Source organism: Camelus dromedarius, chromosome 15, assembly GCF_036321535.1.
Source record: "Camelus dromedarius isolate mCamDro1 chromosome 15, mCamDro1.pat, whole genome shotgun sequence".
Taxonomy (NCBI): Eukaryota; Metazoa; Chordata; class Mammalia; order Artiodactyla; family Camelidae; genus Camelus; species Camelus dromedarius.
Window position 1 is genome coordinate 16,252,631 of NC_087450.1, and position 27,395 is coordinate 16,280,025.

At 44.3% G+C, this 27,395-nt stretch overlaps 1 pseudogene; it reads right to left on the minus strand.

The window, feature by feature from the left end:
• Positions 1 to 5,136: 5,136 nt before the first annotated feature.
• LOC105088947 (sorting nexin-21-like) lies at positions 5,137 to 25,555 on the minus strand (annotated as a pseudogene).
• Between the last annotated feature and the right edge of the window lie 1,840 nt (positions 25,556 to 27,395).

A 27,395-nucleotide genomic window follows, 5' to 3' on the forward strand; every position in this document is an offset into this window, starting at 1 on the left:
GTGAAGTCAGTCTTGTAAATCTGAGCATCTCCCGATGGTGGCGGGTCCTTGATGACACCCCTACTGACTTCACAGTTAGCATTCCAGAAATTAACAAAACCCAAAGCTGCTGGAGAGTCTGTCCTGACAATCTCTTTCTCCTACAGTCTGGGCGCATTTTGTCTCAGCCTCTTAGTCCCCTGGGAATCAGCTCTGGAAGCCACCATCTTACACAAAGAACTCCCCTTGCCTCATAAGCCCCCTCCCCACCCCTCCAAGGCACAAGTAAATATTTCCAAATCCCCACACATCCTTCTTGATTTTTCACTCGCTCTGAAACAGGTGACATCACCTCTGGGACTTGAGACAAGAGGGTAAAAGCCACCGTCTCTCTCCCCCTCCAGGGCTTTCTGTAATCCAGGGCAGTTGGCTTCTGATACACAACAGTCCATTGATGCTTCTGAAGCCACAACTCCAAGGCCTCTGCTTGGTCCTGACCCGTGACCTCTTTGAAATTGCAGACTCTGTAGGGCACAGCCTCCTCCAGCCTTCTCCCTGGTTGATTTCTGCCACACTCCCCTGGCTGGGTCCTCTCCAGCTTCTCTATAGCCATTCTCTTTCCTCTGTTGTTACCTGGTAAATCTTGGGTTGCCTTCTGGCTCTGGGTCTCCACGCTCTCCTGGGCAGTCTTTTCCAATACCCCCCGTCCATGGTTTCAATCACACACGTTTCCCGCTCACTCTGACCCTCACGCCTCTCTAGCTACTGGACACGCCCACCTCCGGAAGTCTGGGAGGGGGTGAATTTCCCACTTGCTGCCTGACGTGTTCTTTTTCCTCCTGCAGCGAGTTCTAGCCCCCCAGACGTCCCACCCTTCACTCAGGAGGCCCCACTTGGAATCTCAGCATCACCTCCATCATCTCCCCTCCTCCGCTGCGGCCCCTCTTGCCTCCTGGTCTACTCCTTCACTGTTGGCTCTGCCTTTTTACCATCAGGAGAAACGTCTGGATCACTGTGGTGCTTCTCAAACAAACTCGCTGGGCCCTGCCCTGGAGACTGTGACTCAGCAGGGCTGGGTGGGGCCAGGACTCTGTGCGGCGCTGGAGCTCTGAGGCATGAGGACTGGCAGCCAGGTGGAGAAACACGGCTGGGGAGACGGGCTTTCTGTTTCCAGACAGCCTGCCCTGGGTTAGGCGGACCCCTCGTCATCCCCCACCTGGGCTTGCCTCTGCCTCCCCAGCTCCCTTCCTCCAATTGGACGCCCTGCTACAGCCAGAGGAACTTTCTAGACAGACACCCAGTCATGTCATTTCCTTGCTGAAAAACGTGGGCTGCTGTTTTCTGCTGACAGTTCCACAGCCCTTATCCTGACCGGTCAGTTGCTCTCGTTCCCCTACCTGGGCACCTTCCTGACACCTTTCCCACCGGCAGGAAGGGCCACCACCCCTCCTGGGCCCTGCGGATCAGTCCTGTAGCATGTGCATGACAACTGGAGAAGTTGTTCCAAGTCCAGCTCCAAAGGCAGCACTCTCACCGGGGGAGGGGGAAGCCCTTCTTGGCCAGAGACGCTCCCTCCTGTGTGTCCCTCGAAGGCCTGGTGCTGCTGGGTTTGCTGCATGTGGGCCTGCTGGCCGCCCCACCCCCCGAGCCCCACCAGCACGGGCGAGGGGGTCCTTCAAGGCAGAACCCACTGCCTCCCACCTGCCCCTCAGCACAAGCGGGGATAAGAGCTCATGGGTGTTCTCAGAGATGTACATGGTGTTGTCTCAAGGTGAGGACCAGGGTAGGGTTTCCCACACACAACACTGCGAAATGATGGACATTTCTTCCTGGTTCTAACAGACCTTTTCCCCTCTTGAGCGCCCACCCAGCAGGTGGTAACTATTGATGTGTCTGCTGATTCCCTACTGGAGTCACACTGGCATGGGAGGAGGGCAAGGGCTCAGAGAGAACAGGGTTCAAATCCAAGCCTTGCCCTTTCCCTCCATGTGACCCGGGACCAGGCGTTTAACATCTTTGTGCCTTCGCCCCCTCGCCTGTAAAATGAGGTTAATTAGAAGTAATGGCTGCAGGGATGAAATGAGAATCAAATGGGAGGGCCTGGAGAAAACCCCTGGTCCGTAGCGGACACACGACAAATGCCACCTTCTGTCTGTTCTCCAGGAACCAGAGTGCAGTTTAGTCAGTCAAACAGCACACCAAAGGACAGTCCGCGGCTCCCACCGCCGACCTGTCTGCTTTCTCTGGGCTTTGTTGAGACCCTCACTCCTCACTCCTGACTACAGAGAGCCCTGTGCATGCTGGTAAAGCCACAAATGGAAGGCACATTTGGACTCAATGTTTTAGCTACCGTCTGACCCAGAGAAATGACTTAATCCCTGTAGATGTCAGTTTTCTCTTCTGTAAAATGGGTTAACATCACTACCTAGCTCACAGCTGTGTCGTAGGAATTCATGCTATCACACACACAGGGCCTTTAGTGCCGGGCCTGACACCAAGGCCTCAGTATCTGGTGGTTACTGTCATTAGGGAAGGGAGACAAGAGTGCTGTCAAGAGCCAACCAAGCCGTCCCTATTTGGGGGTGTAACCAAGAAACAGACATCCCTGTCTCAGGGATATTTCTTTTCAGGTTGCCTTGCAATACACTGGGGTTTCCATTTCACTGCCTGACAGAAGAGTGACTTAAATGCCTCTACCCTCTTGGTAAATTTCGTTGTGCTAGGCAATTTAATGCAATTAATTATAGGATTTAATATAATTATACTTATGTAATTAATTTAATAATCCAACTCAATTTAAATTGTTCTTTTTTTTTTTTTTTTTTTTGCATAGAGGGCGCAGCTCCTCACCCAAGCCGTCGCCTCAGGCTTCCAGGAGAGAACCTGGCTCTCTGCCTTTCTTGGATGTTTTGGAAAACAGGAAGGGAGAGCCCTTGAGGTGTTACTCCCTTCATGGATAACTCAAACTTGAGGCTGCAGAGGAGCCTGTGTTTCTGACTGTATGCCTTCCTGGGTGTTTCTACTTATGAGAAAAAACACAGGGTCAAGTTTCAGTGGCCATCCTGGTGAAGCCTGAATGACTGGACTTACTGGAAACTGCTTTATAAGCCACAGCAATCCTGTCCTCCTCATGTGACAAAGGCCATGTTGCTTGGGTCTGTCTCTGTGCGACTTGGCATCCTAGAAAAATTTTCCCAAGACAGCCTAGTAATGAAGGATCACTGAGTAACTGTTAGGAGTGAGTGACATGGAAGAGAGGTGGACCAAGACCTACAGAACCACATCACATGTGTTACGTGAATGACCTCCCTGCACCAGGAAACCTCGTCTGATTTCTTTTAAAAGCCAAGGCTCAGTTTGTCCTTTAGAATGGGGTGGATTTGAAGTTGGAATGCTTTTACCCGATTCCTGTTTCTCTAAAGAAATAATCAAGCCTTGATGCTGTGGTTGGTAATGTCCAAAGCTGGTGTTAACACTGCTCCCTGGGGAAGGAGAAACATCTCTCTCCCAGAAGGTGCACAGACTAAGGCCCAGAAACACTGAGGATGGTTCATGAGCTCCAGCGTGGTGAAGGCTATTTAAAATCGATTAATATGTACTGTGTTTCTGGCACTGGAATTAAACAGTCCTCAATAAACAGAACTATTCGGTCAAGGTAACCGCATGAGTCAGAGGCTCCCAACAATGAGAATTTATTCTCACTTGTGTATCTGTGGATGGGCTCGCACTGATCTGATTGACACCGGCTTGAACTGGGCTTGGCTCCAGACTCCTGAATGGGTCTAGGTCTGCCCCACGTGCTTCTGAACCACTTTGGCCCAGCGGTTGCCCAAGGCCCACAAAGAGCGGTCCAACTGTGCAAGCATATTTCATGTCTGTGCTCAGAGTCACGTCTGTTAACATCCCATGAGCCAACGATGCAACACGGTCAAGCTCGAAGTTAAACGGGTGTAACTCCACCCATCATGAAGCCACAGCAAGCCAGAGTGGGGATAGGGGTGGAGGAGTTGGGAGAGAGTGATTATTTGCTGGGCAATAATATAAACTATCACAGTAACCTATTTATTTCATGTGTAGGGCAAGAAATTCAAGCTTATCTCCTTCTACTGTTTCATTTAAATTGTATACGAAATAGCAATAATGGATTCTCTTAAGTAATTTGTATTGTGAATTTTTAGTTTAGTGGGAATAGCACAGAAGTTGGAGACAGAAGACCAAATCCTGTCCCTGTGACCTCCTGAGAGGGTGATCTGTGGACAAGTAAGCTGACCACTCTAAACCTTAGGACCTTCATTATAAAAGGCAGACAATCCTTCAGCCTGGCTTCCAGCATTTCCATGAGGATCAGGCGAAATACTCTGAAAACTGTCAAGTGTCATTGAAATTACAAGGATTTTTCTAATTAGCAGAATGCAAAACCCTCAGCCAAAACAGCACTCATGCTTTTTACAAAGGGAAAGGGGACCTGGTCTTGGGATAGAAAACTTGGGTTGGAACCTTGACTCTACCAATTACTTGACCTTTATGAACCTCAGTTTCCTTCTCTGTAAACCATGGATATTAACATTAGCTCCGCTTACCTCTAGTTTTTCGAAGACATCAAATGAAAGAGTGGATGAAAAAACACGTCATAAACTGTAAAATGTCACGCCACCTGCAATGGGAGCTCAGAGCTTCATCTTCAGTGACATTAATGTTTGTCATCCGAATAAGGGAGAGTCACAGAGAACTACAGGTTCGAGATGGTTCGTCGTCGTCGTCTTTTTTTTTTCCCCCTGAGCTGCCGGCCTTTAATTCCTCTGGGCCAGAACTGCAACCCTCCCTCCAGACATCAAGTCCAGGACTCCAGAGGCAGAATCCCTGGCTGGAACCAAGCTGCATCACTGGCTTGGAGGCACAAGGGAAAAGAGATGCTCATAAGCTGGAAAGGCTGCGTCAAGCTTTCTCCCTGCACCATCCCAGCCAAAGCTTGTCCTGAGCCCAGCTCAACATTAGCAGCACGTTTCCTCCGTCACTGTAAATTCTCTGTGGAACTTCTAGGGGTTCCCAGCACCCCTTGTGGCCTCCCAACTGCTGTCCATGTTCTCATAAGCCCCCACCCCATCCCTCATCTCGGGGCAGCGCCTCTGCCCACAGTGGCCTTCAGTCTAGGCAAGGTTAGTCCAGCACCTCCTTTATGAGTAATTCTTTGAGACTGGGGATTGGCGTGGGGGTCCGGCAGCCTCCTGCAGGTCCCGGAGCCAGGCCTCTGACTGTGTCCAGGCCCCGGCTCTGGGAGAGCCGCACATGGGCCAGCAGAGGGTTAGGGCCCTCTCACAGCATTCCCGGGCATCCCTAGGGTCCCCTGGCTCTTAGTGGCACAAGGCCAGCCGTGCCAGGGTCAGCAGAAGGCGGTCTGGGCCTGAGGAGATGCCCTGCTGGGCCTGCCGCTGCGAGGCCTTGGCCCAGAGCACCAGACGCCACAGCTTCGTGACAAGAGGCCAGTGCAGGTGCTGCTCTGCGCCCGCCGCAGCTCAGGCAGTGTGAATTAGTCCTGCAAGTCCGGGTCCTGGCAGCTCGGGCAACGCCTGGAGGTGGCCCCCAAATGGCTCGAAGGCTCACCTGCGGAGGGCGATAGTCTCTGCGGCGAAGTTCCGGCGCAGGCGCTTTAAGGGGGAAGGAGACCATGGGGCCCGGAAACTGTCCTGGAGACCCGGAACTGATCCCACAGGCTTCCGTGTACGCACTCAAGGTCCGAGTAACGGCGGGAGATCTGGGCCAGCTGGCGATTCCGAGGCCCTGGCCCATCACGGCGATGAGGAAGCGAACGTACTTGGAGAGTGTGTCCTTGACCAAGCGGGCGGTGGTCACCTCGAAGGGCAGCTGCCGGGGTTCCAGGGTGTTCCGGGACTCCTTCCAGAAAGCGTGCAGCTGCCGTGCCAGGAGCTGACTGCCCCGCTGCGCATCAGGTAGGCGCCTCCGTTTTGCAGGAGCACAGGATGGGCCTGTGTCTTCTTCCACCGCTGGGAATCCTGGGGGCAGGGGGTCGGGGCCAGCCTCCTCTTCTAGTCCTCTGCGCTGGTGAACCTCAAGGTGCCGCTAAGGCAGGACAACAGGCTCTCTGCGGCGTCGTCCTCTAGTTTCGAGCTCACCGGGAGCTGGCCGTGCCTCCCCAGGGCCGGGGCGTGTCGCAGCCAGTGGAGGAGCCGCGAGGCTCTGGCAACCTGAGCGCGTGATGCTGGGTCCCAGCCGGGCGGAAGGCTGACCCCGGCCTCGCGCGGGGAGGAGGCGGGCAAAATGGTTGTTCTTTACCTGCAAATGTGGGTTTGGAAGGAGAAGTCGTTTTTAAGATAAAAATTTAAGGAAAACTGTGTCATAAATATGAAGGCAGAGAGAGAATTCTGGGGATGGAGTGGGCAGCTTTTGGAGGAAAGTTGAAGGCTGAGGTTTTCCTCTGGGAAGAAGTAAGCAGAGGGGCTGCAGCAGTGCCGAGGGGCCTGTTTTGTGCGCATCTCTTTGGAGGAAACTCAGGCTGTATTCCACTTGGCTTTTCCCTGGGTGTAAACCAGGGGACTGAACTAAAGGGAGGGAGGTGAGGCTGGTGGCTAAGAGCGTGGGAAGATAGGGCTGGATTTATATCCCAGTCGTGCTGCTCACAGAGGAGCAGTACGACCTTGGGAAAATTACTTAGCCTGTCTGCGCCTGGGTTTCCTCATCTGTACTGGGGATGAGCATCAGTGCCTAACAGGAAGTGTTGAGCATCTGATGGGTGGGTAATGCAGCCAACCAGCCCCTGTGACCTCAGGGTCATCCCTGGCAGGCCTGAGGAAAGAGCAGAAATTAAAGATGAAGTACTTTCTTGGAGTAAAATGATTGACCGGTGGAGCCTTGCTGTGGACCACCATATAGAATAATTCTCCCTCTTGAAGAACTTCCTTCAGGTTCTCAGCTGAGCCCCTCAGGAAGCCTTTAAGTATCAAAATGTACGGACTGTATTCCAGACCAGTTACTAAATAAGAATTGCCGGGGTTTTCGTCCAGGCATCAGCATCCTCTTAACCCCACTCCCACCCCAAGATGATTTCCGTGTGCAGACAGGCTGAGGACCACTGCTCTGGTGCAACAGGCAGCTTCCTCCCGGAGGACAGATTAACATGGTGGTCAGGGGCACATGGCTTTGGAAGTGGTCACATCTGGGTTTGAATCTTGGCTTGGCTGCGGACTAGCCATGGACCTCAAACCTCAGTTTTTAAATCTGTAAATGGAGATCACAGCCCTTACTTGAGGAGTCTCGTTCAAATATGAAATGAAATAACAAATGTGACCTGATTGGCATATAACAAGTATTCAAAAAATGGCAGCTATTGTTATTCAAAGGGGCCTTCTCTGAGCAATCACTCTATTTAATTTGTCTTGCCTGACATTCCTCCTTACCACATTACCTGATTTTATTTCCAGTGTAGCATATAAGAGAATCTGAAATCATTTTTGTTTATTATGGGCCAGGCACTTTTACCACAGGGCTATTATCTGTCTTGCCTGCCTCTGTGTTCCAAGTACTTAGAACAGTGCCTGGTATATAGTAGGTCTTCAGTAAATACTCGATTAAATGACTGACTACATGGATGTTACCCATCTTTGGAAAGTCTGATTAAAATGGTCACCCTTCCTGTTCAATGGAGAGTTTTAAACCATTGAGCTTCCCTTAATTGATTGCAACTATTAAAAAAAATTCTAGAAACTCAGAGTTATTGGCATAGCATAGCTCTGGAGGGAGTGTGGGAGAGGCTTCTTCAGAGAGCCCTGGAGGCTGGAGAGAGCACACCCGCTTTTCTTGATGTCTCTGACAGACCGCAAACAGAGAAATTCGGACAGGGTTCCCTTCCCCCAACAATGAGCTCCATTCCAGGTCGCTTGAAGGTGGGGTGTGCTGAGAAGCCAGCATTGTTTTCTCTCCCACCCTCCAGATCTTTTCCCTTGTCCCCTCAGGAGCCTGCCTATATCTGTCAAACATTCACTCACCTTTTGTTAACCCTTGAGCTTTTCAATGCAAACAAACCTCTTAAAGAGAAAGAAATGGTTCCAGGCAGTTGATGCGGAGACTTAAATGCAAAACTTACAAGTTTGTGCTCGTTGGCAAACTCAGGTGGATTACTTTTATCGTCACTTTAACCCAAAGAGAAGGATGGGGGGCGGGGTGCCAAGGCTTTGGAAAATCCACAGTTTGAAGGTGGCTTCCGTCAGGTCCTTAGGCTCACGCTCCAGATTGTAGGCGCTACACTGGGCTATGACTAAAACGGAAACAGCATATTCTTTCTTCAGATTTGCAAATGTGGAGACTGAAGCCCCTAATGTGCAAACTGCCCTACTGGTTACTGTGGAATCTCAGTCACTCCTGGTTCACTCAAGTGTCTGCCACCCCATGTCTGCCCTCCTCAATTACTACAGAGGAGCAAGGAGAGACAAGAGAGTTTGATATCTTGATGGAAACAGGGAATTAAAAGGCCTGGGTCTTTCTTCCAGAAGCTGAAGTTGAAAAGTTGGGAGAAAGAACAAGGGTCTGAGCAAAACAAACTCCCCAAATCAGTGACTGTCTGGACCTTGAAGTGACTTTCTGGTCAACCCAGGCAGCCGAGCGAGTCTTTCCCTCTGGAACAAATAATCCAGGCTGTGTGGGAAAACATAGTTTATTGTCGTTATTTGTTTCCCCGTTGCCTGGAGCCATCCTTGGGTATGGAGAATTTGTACTCGTCGGAAATTCGATAGAACCTTGAATATTTCATTTGAGTGAATCTCTAGGAAGGTTGGGACCCGAGCAAGAGTGTGGCACAGATACCGTGAGCTAAACCAGGCTCTGTCTGTGTTCACTGTCTGTGTTTTGCTTTCTTTACTGCACACATCACACCTGAGTTTGCTGGTCTGTTGGGTCAGTCATTTCTTCTAGATGAGAAAATGGGCTATATTCTCCGTCACCCATGCATTGTTTAATTTGAGGCAGTTGTCTAGTCCAGCACATTTACAGAGTGCTCTAGGATCATTTTTGTTAGGTGTTCTTTACCAAGCCACCAGGGAAACCACTAAAACACAGACTCAGAGACGGTGGCCATCGCACGGACACACAGCAATTTGTCCTCCTAATCAACACTGAAGTCAAGCAGGTTAAATCTGTATTTTATCAGTTCTATTGATTCACAGTGTTTTGAAGTCTAACAGAAGTGGGGGGGGGGTTTATTGGTAAATTGTTGTTATTACTCCTGGAGTGAGACCATCTCATGATTCCTCTGATTCTTGGAAAATACAAACAACCAAAATCAACTCAGGGAGAGCAGTGAACCAAAATAGAGCAATAAATAAGGAATAAGTTCAAAATGCTGTCAAAGAATGGCTGTTGAGAGAGACTTGAGCTCAGATTATTATTTCAAGGGATTTTTTTTCCGAAGTTTTCATGAAAATTCCCGTTACGTATAAACTGTTCTAAAGCAAAGGAAGAAAACCATTGCAATTGATTTTTCAAGGCTAGCATATTCCTAATAACCAAAACCTGGCAAAATGGCATTAAAAAAAGCCACAAATCAATCTCACTCATGAATAATGAGAAACAATAATTCTCAATAAAACACTAGTAAATTGAATCTGGTAGTATATTTAAAGAATGATTCACCATGAACAAATAGAGCTTATTAACTAAATTAAAAATGTTTTAAAATAGAAAATCTACTAATATAATAGGTCAAAGAAGAAAAAAAAGTATGACAATCCCTAAAGAGTTTGAAAAGCTGAAATTGAATATTCATGAGCAATTCTTCAGAATCGTAAGTCCCTGAGAATAGAGGGAACTTCGTGAATTTGATATGGAGAATCTAACTCAGACGAAGAGACAATGCCATTTGTGAGGGTAAAATGAGGTTCTTATTAAAGTCAGGAACAAGGGAGGAGGCTTACTATCACCATGGATATTTAATATTCTTCTGGCAACTCCGACAAATGCTGTTGGTGGTAAAGAGTAAGTGCACTTATTGGAATGAAGCATAAGGGGCATCATTATTTGCACATTACTGAAATATCTACCAAGAACAAATAAGCAAGTTCAAAATATACATTAAATAAAATTGCATTTATAATAGAAAAGTATTTTGAAAATATACAGCAGAAAGATCGTATCACAATAATAACAATGTGAAACAAACTACCTGTGAATAAATTTACCAGATAATTTGGGTCTATTTGAGGAAAAAAACCTACAAAATTTCACTGAGTATCATAAAAGAAATGTGAATAAATAACGTGGTATTAGTAATAACTATGTATTTGCTGATTCAATATTATAAAATTTTAATTTGCTTTAACATATACTTTTAATGTAATTACAAGAAAGAGATTATAATAAAAATGAGATTACAATTCTCATTTCATTTTGGAAACAAGATTTGACAAATGAATCTAAAATCTATTTGGAATGGTAAATGGGTAAAAATCCTCACGAAATTTTGAAAAGCAGAAAGTATCAGAAACAAAGTAATGGAAAGGAACATTTATGTTGCACAATATTAAGATACTTTACTTTGATAATAATAAAATGGCTTTGTACCAGTGCACAAATTGATGAACAGAAGCCTGGAAGGAAATAAGGAGTCCGAAAGTTATATTTAGAAAAGGTGGCATTTCAAATCATTAGGGAAAGGAATATTTTTTCAGAGAGTTGATTAAACACCTGAAAAAAAATACTACAAAATACATGATGATGTGATTAAAAAATGAGTATAAATATGATATTACATGACAGCTGGAGAAAGGTAAATATCTGAATTTGAGATAGAAAATAATTTTTGTCCATTAAATCATACTGGAAAAGACTGATTTATTGACTATGAAAAGTTAACAGCTTCTGTTTTTAAAACAAAATGTCAAAATTAACTTTTTTCAGAACTCCGTCCTCGGTCCACAATAGCCTTAGAAACCTGACTCAGAACTAGCTCAATGTGAACAGCCTTTGTCCTGGGACACTTGTCAAAAATAATCAACAAGAGTTGTTTAACATCCAGTTTCCTGGGAGAGCAGTAGCAATAAGAGAAAATGTGTTTAAACACTTCAAGATGAAAAACTTAAAAGTAAAAATTGGAGAGTGAGATGCTTCTAGAGGGCTTTGAAAAACTCCACCATATTCCTGGGAATCCAGATTGTCAACGTGCATGAGAAAGGCTGTGCACATGACCCAGAAAGACCTGAAAATGCCCAGGAAATGACCTCAAGTCCCTGCACAAGCAGGAAGGGAAGGCTAAGGCAGAGCTGTCAACAGCCTAAGTGTTGAAGATGTGCCTTGATGTGCACACAAAACTCCTTGTCAATGGCTGGGGGACTTATTATTTCAAGGCATTTGAGGAATCTCTGTCCAACCATTAGTTGACCACTAAGCTAACCAAGCTGAGACTTCAGTGTTTACACATAACAAACGATATAGACTTTATAGAATTCATTCATAAAAGTCACTAAACAAATAGCAATAACAACACACTATGGGTGATGAAATCTGATTCCTGGAGTTGCCACGTTATATTATTTAAAACATTCAGTTTCAATAAAAATTTTTGAGATCTAAATGTAAAAGCTAACTATAAATAAAAGTCTTGGGATAAAAGATAGACTTAAGTCTTCATGACTTTGGATTAAGCAGTGGTTTCTTAGATGACACCAGGAGAACAAACAAGGAGAAAGTATAGATAAATTGGACTTCATCAAAATTAAAAACTTTTTTTGAGCTTCAAAGGACACCATCAAGAAAGTGAAAAGACAGCCCCCAAAATGAGAGAGTAACTGCTAATGTATACTGGGTTACTTTTTGGGTAGAGGAAATGTTCTGAAATTAGATAGCGATGATAGTTGTACAACATGTGGTTATACTGAAAACTCCTGAATTAAAAAAAAAAAGATTTTAGGAGAATCTATTGGAATAAATTTTTTTTATTATAGTTGTATTTTCTGTTTTACCTAATCAACCACTTGGGTTGTCTTTTTAATCTTCCCACATTGTTATTGTCTACATATTGTCTAGTGTATATGTGGATGACTCTCTTGTCTTATAGCATTGTCGTGAACATAGTATATAGAAAAAAGATTCAGAAAGGAATTTTCCAGCAGTTACTACAATATGTAGATAAATTTTAAGTCAACTCCTGATTAGTGTACATGTACTGAGATATCACAATCCAAATGGCAAGTTAGCCCTAAAAGGTTTATGTTCTATTTCAGTGCAGAAACACAAGAGAAGGACAGGGCTGGAACATGCAAAATGATGAAGTCATTGTCTCTCTTTTTAGAGACCAAATAGGAAGCAGCTGCCCTGGGATGGAGAGCTCTGTACCAGGATTGTACCTGTTCTGGTACTTAGTGACTCCTTTCCTGTGAGCCCACTGGGACTGAAAAACCTCCCTGAACTGGGAAGGATTGGGCAAAGTGGGAGAGGGAGGAGAGGAAAAATGTAGGACCTCTGCTGCCTATACCCCATTAGCGGACTGGTTAGGAGAGAAGGGAGCTAATGACAGAACGAATCTGTGCAGACTTGAGCTATAATTGTATATTTGTAGTTGTAGCATATTAGCTAATGACTTGTTAGTAAGTTTTATCAAGTTCATTTTACACTGTGCCGTGGGCCCTTCCCAATTATTTTACTTTATCTTTATGAAATTTCCCCTCACCTCGCTTTTTTTTTCCACCAGTTAAACTGAATGGTATTTTTCAGTTTCCTTTTTTTTCTCATCCTGATCACTAAAAGTTGTTCTTTTTTCTCATGTAGACTCTCTTTGAGTAGCCTCATCCAATTTCATTGCTTTGAACGCTAGTCTATCTCGTCATGATTCTCAAATGTATATGTCTAGCCTGGTCTTCCCTCATTTGCCTCTTAAATGGTAACCCTTGCTATCCAGTAGATGTTTAACCCTTGACATGTCTGCAATGGAATTATCAGTTCCTATGCTGCCAAATCTACTTCCCCATTTCAGTAAAAGGCACCACAGGTCACCCAGTTTCTCAGATCAAAGCTTTAAGAGTAATCCTTTATTTCTCTCTTTTCTCACATCCACATCAGTTAATCCTGTTGAATCTGCCTCTACAGTGACCCTCTTCTCTATATCTGCACTGCCACAGCTCTGACTTACCTGCCACCATCTCTCACCCTCATTGCTATAAAATATCAACTGGTACAACCTCTTTTGAAAATTGTTTAGTGGCATCTTCTAAAGCATAAATCATACCCTATGACCCAGCAGTCTAGCTCCTGTATACATACGCAGCAGAAACGCATACATACGTCCACAGAAAGACATGAACTAGAATGTCATTATTCATAATGGCCCCAAATTGGAAATTGTCCAAATGTCCATCTATAGTAAGATGGATAAATTAACTTATGGTATAATCACAAAATTACATACTGCAATGAAAGTAAATAATTCACGGCTATGTACAACAATATGGATAAATCCCATAAACACAAGATCATGCTAATGAAAATTGACAGTAGTGAGAATATATAATATGATTACATACATATAGAGTACAAAAATTTGGAAAACTAAGCCATGTTTTTAAAAGTCAGGATACCCTTGAAAAGTTTTGGTGGGGGACGGGTGACTGTAAGTGAAAAGAAAGAATGCTGGGGTACTGATGATGTGAGGTTTCTTGATTTGGGTGCTGGTTACATTGGAATGTTCAATTTGTGAAAATTTATCGACTTGAATACTTGTGTGCATTTTCTCTGTGTATATTATATTTTAATTAAAAATTTTTTTCTTAAAAAATTCACAGACATAGACTATGACTCTGGGAAGAAAACATAGGCATATATCTTCATGACCTTGGATTAGGCAATGGTTTTTAAAATATGACACCAAAAGCACAGGCACATAAGAGAAAAACACAGATAAATTAGACTTAATCAAAACTTAAAATTTTTGTGCTTTAAAAAACACAATTATAAAGTGAGAAGACAATCCATAGAATGGGAGAAAATATTTTCAAATCATATATCTGATCAGAGACTTACGTCAAGAATATATAAAATATTTATACAATGCAACAATGAAAACAAATAATCCAATTAAAAATGAGCAAAGGATTTGAATGTCTTTCTCAAAGAATATATGCCAGTGGCCAGTAAACACATAAAAGATGCTCAACATGATTCATTTGGGAACTGCAAATCAAAATGAGAAACAGCTTCACACCATGGATGGTTAAAGAATAAAATGTACAGTATTGTCTAAAGATGAGCAATAACGAATATTGGTAAGGATGCGGATAAATTCGAACATTGCTCGTGAGAATGTAAAGTAGTGCAGTCACTTTGGAAACCAGTTTGGAAGCTTATCAAAACGTTAAAGGTAGAGTTTCCATATGACCCAGCAATTCCACTGCTGAGTATATATGCAAGATAATTGAAAACATACGCCCACAAAAAATCTTGTGCAAAAATGTTCATAGTAGCATTATTGATAATAACCAAAAATGCAAACAACTCCATCCAATGACGAATAAACAAAATGTGCTATGTCCATACAATGAACTATCAATCATTCAGCCATAAAATGAAACGAAGTACCGATACATGTAACAGCAAGAATGAGCCTTGAAAACATATGCTAAGTGAAAGAAGCCAGATGCAAAAGAACAAATATTGTGTGATTCCATTTATGTGAAATGCCCAGATAGGTCAATCTATAGAAATAGGTAGTAGTTCAGTGGTTGCCAGGAGGAGGAGAGAAAGGGTATGCGGAGTGATGTATTTTGGGTAGGTGATGAAAATGTTCTGAAATCAGACAGTGGTGATACTTCCCCAACTCTATGTGTGCACTAAAATCTACTTAATTGTTGTTTAAAAGGGTGAATTTTTTGGCATACGAATTTTATTTCAACAAAGATATTACTTTAAAAATATCCCATGAGAGACATTGCTTTGGATGAATCAAATTAGCAATTAAAAAAAGGAAGAATAACCAGGGTTGACAAAATTGTGGTGAAAAGTCATTCTTACATGTTGCTTGTTGGAATTCTGGAGAATATTTTTCCATGTGTATCAATAACAATAAAACATTCTGCCCTCTCACACAGTATTTCTATATGATTTTCTATGCAGATGATCAAACGGCTAGACCCTCTCACCCCACATCTGTGTGCTCACTGGACAGTTGGAAATAATATGTATGATTTTTTGGATGGAAGTTGGCAAAGTAATTTTGTGTATGGTTCTAAGCTAGAACTCATGTGATCTTTAAAATCAAATTGTCAAAGGATATTTAATGACTTAGTGAAGTGCTTGTGATGTAATGGTACGTGAAAAAAAGCAGCGTACAGAAGTTCCTGATTCTTTTTTGGTGAGAGAGAGAGAGAGAGGTGTGAGAGAGAGAAAGGAAAGTGAAACGAATGCAAAGAATTTAAAGTAGACTTCTAGTCACCCTGGAATTGATCAGTGCGTCTCTTAATATGTGAAACTGAAAAATGGGCAAAATAGAGAAAGTCCTCTAGGCGTAGTCTGTGTAACACAGTAATGAAGGACTGTTGGATACTGTTTTCTACTTCATATTCTGCTTACTGTGCCTCTTATTGGATTTCTTTTCCCAACTTCATTTAATTCAGTTCAATTAAACAAATATTCACTAAGTACCTCCTAAATGGGAGACCTTGGCCCGGTGCCATGGCAGAAGTAGAGATGAACGTGTAAGTAAGAGAAGCATTGACCACCGGGTTCAAGCTGAGGAAGGAGACAGATAAGAGAATAGAAAGCAGGGTTCAAGGTAAGGTGAGGGTGAAGATGAGACCGAAGCGCAGGTGCAGTGGTCGGGGGAGGCAGGAGGGACGGGAAGAGGGGCGGTGCTTCGGCCTGGGGGTTGGCATGTTCCTGAGGGCTGATGAGACGGTCGTTACAGCCCGCCTGTTTCCAAAACAGAGAAATAACTGTTAGAGCAGAGGAGGTGAAGGCACTTTTAGAACCTTGCACTTGGATGCTGAAGTCACGGGGATGAAAACAGATGAACTGGGAAGAAAGGCTGCATACCTGCTGTTGGGATCTGTGCAGCTGGCGTGTCGCAGGTATCTAAATAAATACCTACTGAAGGAGTGAATGAGCTGCAAGTGTAGAAGATGACAGATACAATTGGGAAGAATTTAGAAATAGATCACAGCTAGAGGGAGGTTTGTTGAGAAACAGGATAGACCAGGACAAGGAGGCGTAAGGGATTCTTAAGAACGGAAGTGTCTAACATCCATTTCTAGTTGGTGCGCTGTCTGTAATATTAAGCCTCTCTGTGGACTCAAACCTTCAGTAAATGTCTCACACACCTAGAGCCTGTGTGGTTACATTTTGAGGGGAATGGAAAGGGCTGAGACTAGTCTGGATGACTTGGAGAATATTTAAGGGAAGGTAACACCCAATGAGATCAAGAATTCAGTGGAAGCAGAAGATTGGCATCAAGAATGGGTGAACGTGAGACTTTGCCAACTCTGTAATTTCACAGAAATCTTGGGGTGTTTGTCTTCCGTAGAACGTGGGATATCTGGCTTAAGTTAATTTTCCAGAGACCTGAAAGGACAGGGAGACCGTGGCTCCATCTGACTCATCCTCCTTGGTCTTTATTAGATTGGTTTCTGACTGTAATCATCAGGGCTGGTGAACAGAAGTGCAGTGAGTGATAAGGAGGGAATGTTAGATTAAGTAGGGGAAGTAATCACAGGCCACACAATCTCGTGGTCCCTGACAAAGGGGATGAGTTTTGTTTTTTTCTTAAGTCTAAGGGAAGCTATTAGACAATTTTTAGCAGAGGAGAGACATGACTTGTGTTGTTTTAAGAGGATCACTTGGGCTGCCTGGTGGAGGTGTCCAGGAGTGGAATCAAGAAGACTAGCTAGGAAGCGGTTGTGGTCAACCAGGCGAGAGCAGATGGGGGACTTGGAGAAAGGTGGTCTGATCCAGGTATATTTTAGATTTGGAGTCAATAGGATCCATTGATGGGATAGAAATTTTAAGAAAGAGAGAGATGACTCCTAGATTTTTGACGTTAGCAAGTGGGTGAATAGAGGCTGCATTTCCTATGAATGAAAAACCAGAAGAGGAGGCTTGGTTAAGAAAAATGAGTTTCATGCGTGTTAAGATGGTAGGCTACTTTTCAAATATGGGTGTGAGCTGAGGACATGGGAATGGAGCAGAAGCCAAAAGAGCCGTCAAAGAATGGATCAGAGAGACCTCTTCGAAGAAAAGAATGGAAGAGACTAGAGGGTAAGGAATGTGGGGGCCACTCAGGGAAGGGAGTCACACTCAGCTGATCGTGGCCACCATGTAGGCCACACTCTTTTGCCTGAAGAAGGATCTTGGCTTAGAGAGGTTAAAGGATTTGTCTAAGGCCAGCTGGCCAGGGGCAGACTTGACATGGGGACCCACGTGTCCTGACTCCTCCTGTGAGGCAGCGGGAGTTGATGTCTATGGAAGGCCCCACTGGTGTTTTCTCTAATTCAATACTTGTTCCCAACCCTAGGCCCGGAGAGTGTTATCATCTTTCTCCCTTCTTAGGTAAGGAAATTGAGTCTTAGAGAGTCAGGTGCCATGTTCCTTATGCAAACACATGCAGTGGGTAAAATTTCTAGACGCATAGTCAAATAATTTCAGACCTTAGAGATGTCTAACTCCCTCATAGCACAGATCAGGAATCCAGTCCCCAGAGAGGTAAAGGAACTTGTCTGGGATCCCTCGATGGTGGAGCTAAGATTTGAACCTGCGTCTCACGGCTCTTTGCTCAATGTTTAAAACAATTGGATTTCTAAAAATAATTTTCCCAAATAATTGTTTAAAATGTCATGTTGGAGAGGATCAAACATATTATTAGAACCAACATAGACAGCATTTCCTACTGTCTCTCAGTTTTCTGTATTTTATACCATCACTGGAGGAAACTTTAAGAGTTTTGATAAGACCATGGTGCTTACTGCTTCATACCCTGTTCTGGTCTACATGGTGAAAAATTGATTTTGTGATGATTCTTCCCTGTGTCTAATCAGGTCAATAAATTAAACTTATAGGTCTGTTATTCTAGGCCATTCTTTTTCCCCTACCAAGAGCATTAGCCATGGCCGCTTTCCATAGATTACTCTGAAGCTTTCGTTGGCCTGTTCAGAATCTTAACAGCAGCATGCCTTTGCTGCACACAATTACCTCCCGTCCACCACCCCGCTTGCTATATTATTGACTTTATTGTAGCTAAAGACGATGTGCCAAGGATAACTATTTCCTTTTATTTTTGGAAAGAGACACTGTTCCTGAGCTCTGATGGACAGCAGGTGAGATTTGGGAATTCCAAAATACCCTGATCAGATTCCTAATCCTGGGCCACATTCCCAGTTTCAGGAACTGTTTTAAATATGCCAGAAAAATCATATTCTTCCAGTGATGTCCAAATTTAATCCAGAGTTATCTAGGATAAAAATAAAGTTTCCAGACCATGCACATCCATGATGAAACATTATTATTCAGAACATGTGTTTGGTTCTTTAAAAGAAATAAATGGAGGGTGATTTAAGTCCAAATTCTGCTACTGTAATTTCCTCTGTAAACGAAGCACGTTAGCTCCCCTTTGCAAAGAGGCCACTCAGTTTCAGCCCTGCCCTGATCATAAGAAACGGGGAAATGAAGTACCTACCTTTTAAAATATGTGCCAATCGTATCTTGGCCACTCGACAGGCTTTTTCCAAATACTGTTACTTCACCTTTGAGCTGTTATCGGCACCCGTGATTAATTAATGGATTATTTACTCAAGTTGGTCTCCTCTCTACTCTCCTTCTGGAAGAGATGCAGGAGACAAGTGAAGAAAAACCAGACGTGTGTATTCCATTTGAAATCCATGATTAAAAAGCTTAAAAATTCAAACCAACGGAAAAAACTGTTTTATTTTAATACTCTGGAAGGTTTCAGTGAACTCCATTATTTTCACTCACTATTTGCTTGAATAATTTAGGCAAGAAAGCTAAATTATACATAAAGTGTACAGTTAGAAGAAAAAGTTCATGCACAGCCCTTAGGCTATAGCCTCCTCTAATGATGTCTGAAGTCAGTGAAAGAACTCGTTAGACTGAGAGTAATTTCTCAGGGTTTAACTTTTTTTTTTCTTAAAGCAATAATGTTCTTATAAAAATCTGACAAATAATACACGAAAAGAAAAGCCACAAAAGACAGTTTCCAGTTAAGGCCTGAGCCCCTGTACGTTTTCATTTAATTTCATGTAAAACTTGGCTTTCCACACACCGCAATAGAGGCTTGTTGGCAGCCTGGAGTGATTTGATTCAGCAAGGAAAATACACGTCTTGATTCAATAGAGTTGCTATTTGGCCTCATCAGAATTCTGAAGTTACAGAGTTAAAAGCAGACGCTTCAGGCTGAGAGACAAACTCGAAATCTGCTGCGGAAGGAATCTCAGCATCCACTCAGGGCACCATCGCTGGAGCTAGTGGCTGCCACTTGCTAGGATATTGTACTTCAGGAGCTATCCGTGTCATTAAACATTTACAGATTCACTAAAACGTTCACATCCCCTTTAAGTGGAACAACAGAGAATCTGACAGCTGTTGAGATGACAGGAATATCAAAATGGTACTGTGGTCACCTTTGATTTCTGAGCTGCCTTTGTTCTTTCCTTAAAGTTACACAGTTCAGCCCCTCCGTTTTACAGATGAGGGACCTGGGACCTGGAGAGGGAAAGGGACGGGCTCCAGGCTACGCAGCTGAGATGTTTGTTCATTCATTCCCAAAGGTTTGTACGCTTGGGGACCAAGAAAGGAGTTCCAGGCAGAGAGCCCAGCCATATGTGAAGGTAAAAAGGTGGGAACCAGCAGGATGCCTTGGGGAACTAGAGGGGCCAATTCTTCTCCCCCTGCTTCTAAGGAATCTGTACCCTGGTCGTGTGAGCTGGCAGGGAAGGGCACAGAGGGGCTGGAGCCAGACTGCCTGTGACCGAATCCTGACTGTGCCTTGGAATAGCTGTAAGACCCTAGGCAGGTCACTCACCTCTCTCTGATTGATTTTCTCCAGCAGCAGAATGATGGTGGTAATAATAGAACCTACTTCCTAGGGCTGTTTTGAATGGATATTAATGCACATAATGTGTTTACAGACAATGTGTAACACTTAAGAGTTATATAAATATTAGTTATTACCACTTATGTTAATAGACCATAAGCTCGTCCATCTGAGTGTTGTCTCCTGGCCACAGCTGACCAGATAAGAGGTGGTGTTGACCCAGGTGGAGCATCTGTCAAGCAGCCAGTGTCCTATTACTCATGTGTCCTATGTTTGAAGGGATAAATTGGGACATCCCAGTAGGGCTATCAAGAAATTATGAAATGGGCAACCAAAGATCTGGGCTAGTTAACCAAGGGATGGAGGAAAAAGATAACTGAGGAGACTCAGGGCCTGGGCAGGCATTATGGTCCCAAGAGACAAATGAAGTTATAAAGCTTTGGGGAAGCCAATTAGAGAGGAGGATGGGGCGTGGGCACAAGAGCATGTGCATGCATACACGTGCGCATGCACACACACACACACACAGAACCTCAGTTCCTAAAAACTTTGTATGTCTAGTCCAGTTCCATGGGTAAGCAATGCTCATGAAACCCTCTTCCCAGAGGTAGCCAGAGTGAGTCTCAGATCCTTGCAATCAGAAGAAACTACCAAACACACAGAGAGCTCTGTGGGGAGATGCACAACATTGGGCTATAGACAGAGGCCAACTGTGAAAGGCTGGATGCGCCAGAGTGAAAGCCACTCGAAGTTACTGAAGGGTTGAAACCGCTGACTTATGTCTGATCAAATGTGTCATCAGCTCTGTAAGATCATCCATGCAACAGTGCAGAACGTAAATTTGAAGGACAAAATAGACTAGAGGAGGGAGGCTAGTTAAAAGGTTTTGGGTATAATCAAGGTCAGAACTGATCAGGATCTGGACTCAGCTCATAGTGGTGGAAATGGGAAGAAAAATACAGATAAGGACGATATTGAGAACCTGATGATGTGTTGTGGGCACAGAGAAACTCCTGGAGTCCAGGGAAGATTTCTGACTTGAGCGTTTTGATAGATAAACCTGGAAACATAGTTTTGGGAGTAGAAATGGAGAGATTTGCCTTTGCATATGCTGAGTTGGAGGCATCTGTGGGAAATCCATGTGAAGATATTTCATTGCATTTGGTATGTGGTTATGGAGCTCAGCAAAGACTGGGATGATCGGTTTAGGAGTTTACAGGATAATGATGGTAGTTGAAACTAGTGGTTTGGTTGTGTCTTTCAAGGTCAGTGTAGATGATGAGAAGAGATGACCAAGGTTATAGTCTGGAGAACACCAGTGCTTGTGCAAGGGTCCAGGAAAGAATGGATAGATAGATGGAAGAGACCCAGGAGAAAGTGGGAGAGGGAGCCTTGGGAGCCAACAGGGGAGGAAATTTCAAGGTCAAGAGAGTCATCAGTAATAATCAAGTGCAGGAAGAAATTCTTGTAAGCGAAGGACACCAAACGATCTGTTAACTGTAGCAGCATGGAGGTTATTTAAGACCTAAGCTAAAGGAGTGAAGATAAAATAAAGATGACCAAGGACTGAGGTATGACAGGGAAAGAAAATAAAGGAAGAAAGCAAATACACAAAGAAAGAAAGATGAAAAGAACGTGGCACCAAATGAGGATTGTTGGTTTGTTTAGTACAGACTAGACTTGACATGTGGATGAACTGAGTCGGAAAGAAGTTAGTGATACAGGAAACAAGTGTTCTGATAGAGCAGGGTGCCTCCAGAGGAGGTAGGAGAATACAGGGTCAAGGGCACAGGTGGAGAGGTAAGTCTTCGACAGGATGAAGGACAGTGCTTCCATGGAAACAGAAGGGAGGAGGAAAAGACGGAGGTTGGTGAGGTTGGGTTTGTAGTTGGTGATTCAGCAAGTTGAGGGAGCTTTGTGTTTGAGGGGCTTGTTTTTCTCAGGGAAGTAGGAAGTGAGAACATTGACTGAGAACAAGGGGGAAAGCTATGATGTGAGGAGTTTGAAGAGGAAAGGGAATGTTAGAAAAAAACACTGCAAGGACCAGGAGCGGGGCTGACCAGGAACTCAGAGAACTGTAGAGCCGTTTAAGAGCCCAGCTGAGTTTGAAGACCATTGATGTATGGTGACAGCAGTCCATATGGTGATTTGATTTCTCCAACAGGAGTCCACATCCAAGAGAAACCAAGGTAGGAGAGAAACCAAAAGATGGGAGAATGCAGAACAGGTTTGATGGTAAAGCAAGAAGACAAGTCCAGAGTGATGATAAAAGAAAGATGGACTGATACACACTTTAGAGAGACAAAAGTGACTCAGGGTGGGGTGGGGGGGGGCATCAGCTTGGGAGGAAAGAGAGAGGGGTTTGGATTGGAAGCTTTGGGGTGGGTGGTCAGAAACAGGGCATCATGAGAAAAGTGGTGACAAACAGGACAGGAGGTTGTTATCAGTGTGTGGGATACTGGCGGTTAAGATTTCAGCAATAAAGTAGTTAATTGTTGCCCCAACCAAGACCAAAGGCAGGTCCCCTCATTTAGTCATAGATTTTCTTTTCCTGGAATGCCTCTGGCTTCTCTGAAAAGTCCTAGAGCCATAACGAGAAGGCCAAACTTGTTATAGCCTGGCAAGAACATTTGCCAAGGTAATTTATCCTCTTTTGTCACTGGAGTTCCAGCTGAGGCTGGGAAAGATTGAGAAAGTTTAATCACACTGTTCTTCAGAGTCCATTGCAAGGCATTAAACACTTGCTGTGATATTAGCAGTTTTACATCTTCCACTGGCATCATTTTGTCACATTGGTTTAATATTGCCATCGTGTAGCTTCTTATTAATGTGATACAGAAGTAAAATTACACGTGCACTTTTCATAATGTTATATTGAAATCTAGCACGTATCTGACACTAATACTATTCAAATTCCATAAAATATACAGTCCCTAATACAGAGACATTTTAATGTTATGTTAGAACTAGAATGCAGATCGCTCCACTTGCAGACCTGCGCAGCGGAGGAGGAAGGACTGAAGGTCTGAACGTTTGCGAGCCCCCTGGAGAGCTATCCGAGGATGGTTCCCACATGGCACGGCCCCAGCCTCGCCTTCCCTGGCGGTCAGGGCATTAGAACAAGAGCCAGAAAACTTTCTTTAAGGGACCAGTTACTAAATATTTTTGGCTTTGTGGACCATCCCGTGGCCACCACTTCAGGTCGCCATGGTGGTGAGCCAGCAACCCGAGGTGAGGGTAGAGCAATATACGTGGCTGGCTTTTGAGAAATCTTTCTTTACTTAGACACTGAAATTTGAATTGCGTATGCTTTTCACATGGCATGAAATAATAGTCTTCTGATTTTCTTTTCAACTGTTTAAAAATGCAAAAACCATTCTAAGTATGGGGGCTGTAGCAAAAGTGGGGAGGGGCAGATTTGGCCCTGGGGCCGGCGATCGCTGACCCCCGTGTTAGAAGATAAGGAAGCTGCAGGGCCCCCATCCAGGCTTCCCTGGTGAGCCTGACCCAGGCTCTCCTGCAGACCTGAGACCCGCTGGCGCGTACATTCCCACCCTGACTTTGAGGGGGAGTAGACACATCTTTTTTGCTTTCTGTGTTTTCCATGCCCTTTCTTCTCACTCCGGAGAGCGGTCCCTGCCTGACTGTCACCTGGGCCTGTGCTCTGGCTGCCTGGCGGGAGCGCTGAAGGAGGCGTGTCATGACCTTGTGTATCAAAAATGAAACAATCTAATTCTTCAGGCTAGACCAAGCCCTTCTCTCTCTATTTAGCAGTAAAATATTTCCCAAGCAGAAAGCCAAAATTCTGCTAGTAAGTGCAATACATTGTTTTTGAGCTAATATATATATGTGTGTGTGTGTGTATGTAAAATTTTTAAAAATTTGACTTACTTTTAGTTAGATGTCATGTCTGGTAGGTAGCAGGCTTCAAATTCAATTTGGGTCCGTTTGAATCCATGCTGAAGTGACATCGTATGCTTGCTCTGTTCTACCAGAGACCTCAGTGGCTTCCCTCGCCTTCCTATTTTTTGGTTTCGATTCAATAGGGTAAGACAGAGATAATCCTAATAGATGTTTGAATAACCAGCAGGATGTAAGGAAGGCTGGGGCAACTTCAGCAGGAAGCCTGGACTTAGACTATGTGGATCGTTTCATCAATGGGGAGAAAAAGGAGACTGGGGTTGGTGGATGGTGAAGGGTGAGGGAGCACTTAGGGGAGAGGAGTGGGCAAGGGAGGGAGGAAAAATTCATCGCGTTTACCTTTGCACTGTGCATCTCCTTTTCTGTGTGTCGCTCCACCTGGTCCACAGAGCTGGCCCTGTGCTCTTCTTGTGATGCAGCTGGGGAGGCGGTGGAGGGGGGCAGAAGTGCCGCTGTGGGCAGGGGCTAAGCAACTAGGAAGCCAGTCATAGGAGCAACCGGATGGCAGACTGATGTTTTACTTCCAGAGACAGATTTTCTTTTTCTTTTTCTTTTTTTTTTTTTTTTTGATTAGGCCTCAACCCAGAGACAAGGACTCATTGCTATCTCACATCCTCCAGACACACAGTAGGAAGAAAGAGTAGGATCCCCATTCTCTCCAAAGAAGGGAGTTAAGCTTTACTTTCTGATTGTTTCAGAGGAGGGTGGAGGGAACGCTACTAACATCCTGCAGGTCCCCCGGGACACTGAGTCCTTCTGGTCCAATCCAGGGAAGAATGTATTTCTGGTCATGGGTTTCAGTAGGTGCAACGGTAGACTTGGCACCATATCTCGTTGCCCCAGGCTGTCCTGGAGAGATGGGCACTGGGGCCATTCCCTATGGAGCCAACTGGGTGTGGTCCTGATTCTTGCTGAGGGTGGCCAAGCCTTGAGAGGGGAGGTTCCCCAGTTGCAAAGAATCCACTCATCCTTCGAAAACAGACACCTGAAAGAATAGGCTGACCACTGGACCCTTTTGGCCTGGGACAATCCCAGGCATTTCTATTCTGACTAGTTATTAATGGTGCCCCTTCCTTTTGACTGTCGCATTGCATAATAAATGATATTCACTCGAACCGAAAGTTACTATATCCCAAGTCTAGCTTTCTGTGTCCTGATCAAATCCCAATTGCCTGCTTATAAATGGCCCAGTTTATACTGAAAGCTTATGACCTTCAGCTACTTTTAGCAATCGTCTATTCAAAAGTGACATTTTCTTGGAGCAGCCAGCCAGTGTGAGGGGGGCAGAGTATCTGAGGAACAGAGTTGAACAGAACATAAGGAAAGGTATATTCAATGCTGTTGGGGTTGAAGGACAGAAAAGACTTCACAAAGAAAACATTTTGAGGAAAGAGGGAAAGGTGTTGCAGGCAGAGAGGACAGTGGAGCCAAGGCAGAGAAGTGAGGAACAGCATTGACACCTTGGGGGAATTGAAAAGTGATGAGAAGAGCAGACGTGCAGAGAGCAAGCTGGGTGGATGAGCCACCAGGAAAGGCACTGGAGGGAGAGGTGGGGTCTGGACCACACCGGGCCCTTGGTACCTCGTTGGGGAGCTTCAGCTGAATCTTGTAGCCACTGGAACTCATACCTGCCTATCTTCTGAAAACCTAGAAAACGTTTTAAATGAAGATTTATTCCAAGCCAAACACAGACACAACTTTTTTAATAAAATTAAGAAATTGTAAATATGGACTCAGTATTGATTATGTCAAGGACCTATCAATCATTACATTTATTGTTTTGCAATAAATAAATAAATAAATAATACCCCTTAATTTTTTTTTCTGAGATATATGCTTGAGTACATAGGGATCAAATGATATAATATCTGGGATTTGCCTTAAAATATTCCAGCAGAAAAAAAGGGGAGGGGGGAATCTTTAAAAAAAGTGGGAATGGGTAGAGGGAAATGTGGATGTGGGGGGGGACAGGGATAGGCATAAGGGAAGAGATGTCTTGTATTTTCCACCTATGAGTATGTTTAGAAATCTTCATAACAAGAAGTTAAAACAAACAAAAAAAAGTCTATTCCCTGGGTCTCACCCCAGATCTGCTGAATCAGGATCTCCGGGTCACAGGATCAGATGCAGATGTTGGACTGAGGGGTGGTGGGAGATGGGCAGGAGGCAGGGAAGAGCCAAAGCCATGAAGAGTTAAGTCTCCGCAGTGGCGCTGGGGAGGGGAGGGTGGACACAAGATGCAGTTTACTAGACAAGACCTAGCTTCTGATCAGATGGAGAAGGTGAAGTTGAAGGTGACCCTTGAGAGACTGAATGAACGGTGCCATTATGGAGATGGGCGATGGAGGAGCAGAAATGAACAGTGAAAACCAGAGAATTCACCGTTTTGGTTATTCCAAGTATTAAAATTATTTGAGTCTCCTCCTTTCAATATTTTTGCCACATTTCTTATTCCTTAAACTCACTTAAAGACTTGAATTCCATGTGAATAATACAGTTTGTCTGCTCCACCTTCCGGGGATGTCTTTATTCAGGGTTTTCAGCAGGTCTGCCTTTGAATTAATTGGACCTGATTCACCGTTTTCAAAGGCACATACTCTCAGCCTTCCAGGGTCCACGGGTCTTTTGCGTTTTTCCTTCTCTGCCGTTCTCCGCTATCCTACTGGTGTTGTCATTAAAAAATAGGAAACAGCTTAGGGATTTTGGGTACACAAAGTACAGCGTCCTTTCTTCCCTTTAATCCCCTGGGAGTGTGGAGACACCCAGAAGCTCTGAGACCCAAGAGCAGCTGCAGCTGTGCTCTTCGCCTTTTTGCCTATTTTCCAGTCATTTCCTATTTTCAGTAGTAAGGACCTGAGCGAGAGACATGACATCTTTTAGGAAATCCAGTTAAACCCCATGCTTTCAAATAACTAGGTTTTGATTTGCCCAAGGGACGCAAGGAAGTGGCCTGCGAGCGCCTTCTCTGTTGGGAACCTCTCTGGAGACCTGGTCTTTCCTGTAATCTCCTTTGCAGAAGCCGTATTTCTTCCAAGTCTTTCTTTTCATCCCTGTCTGAACCTGCCTTCATCTTCTTAATGGCTAATTAAAAAATTACAACCAAGAGCATTAAATAGTAAACCCCTTCCCTGCTGTTCTCTGCTTCATTCCTGGGGCCCCAAGCAAAATGTCTTAAAGAGAATTTGAACGAGCCACCTTTCTGCTTTCTGAATGATAAACAGCATTCTAGCGGAGGGAGGCCTTTCTTCTAGTGGGTAACCCTAGATGCAGGGTCTCCTTGGCCAGATTCACACCTTAGTCCAGAAAGATAAAGTTTAGGGGGCCCACATTCTCCCCAACATCGTGACTTTTCGCTTGGGCACGTTGAAGAAAATCGTGCTGGGTGGATGTGTTTCCTCTTCCCGTGCTGCCTGATGCCTCCCTTACACACTGAGGCAACTACGAGTTTTAAAACTCACAATTATTT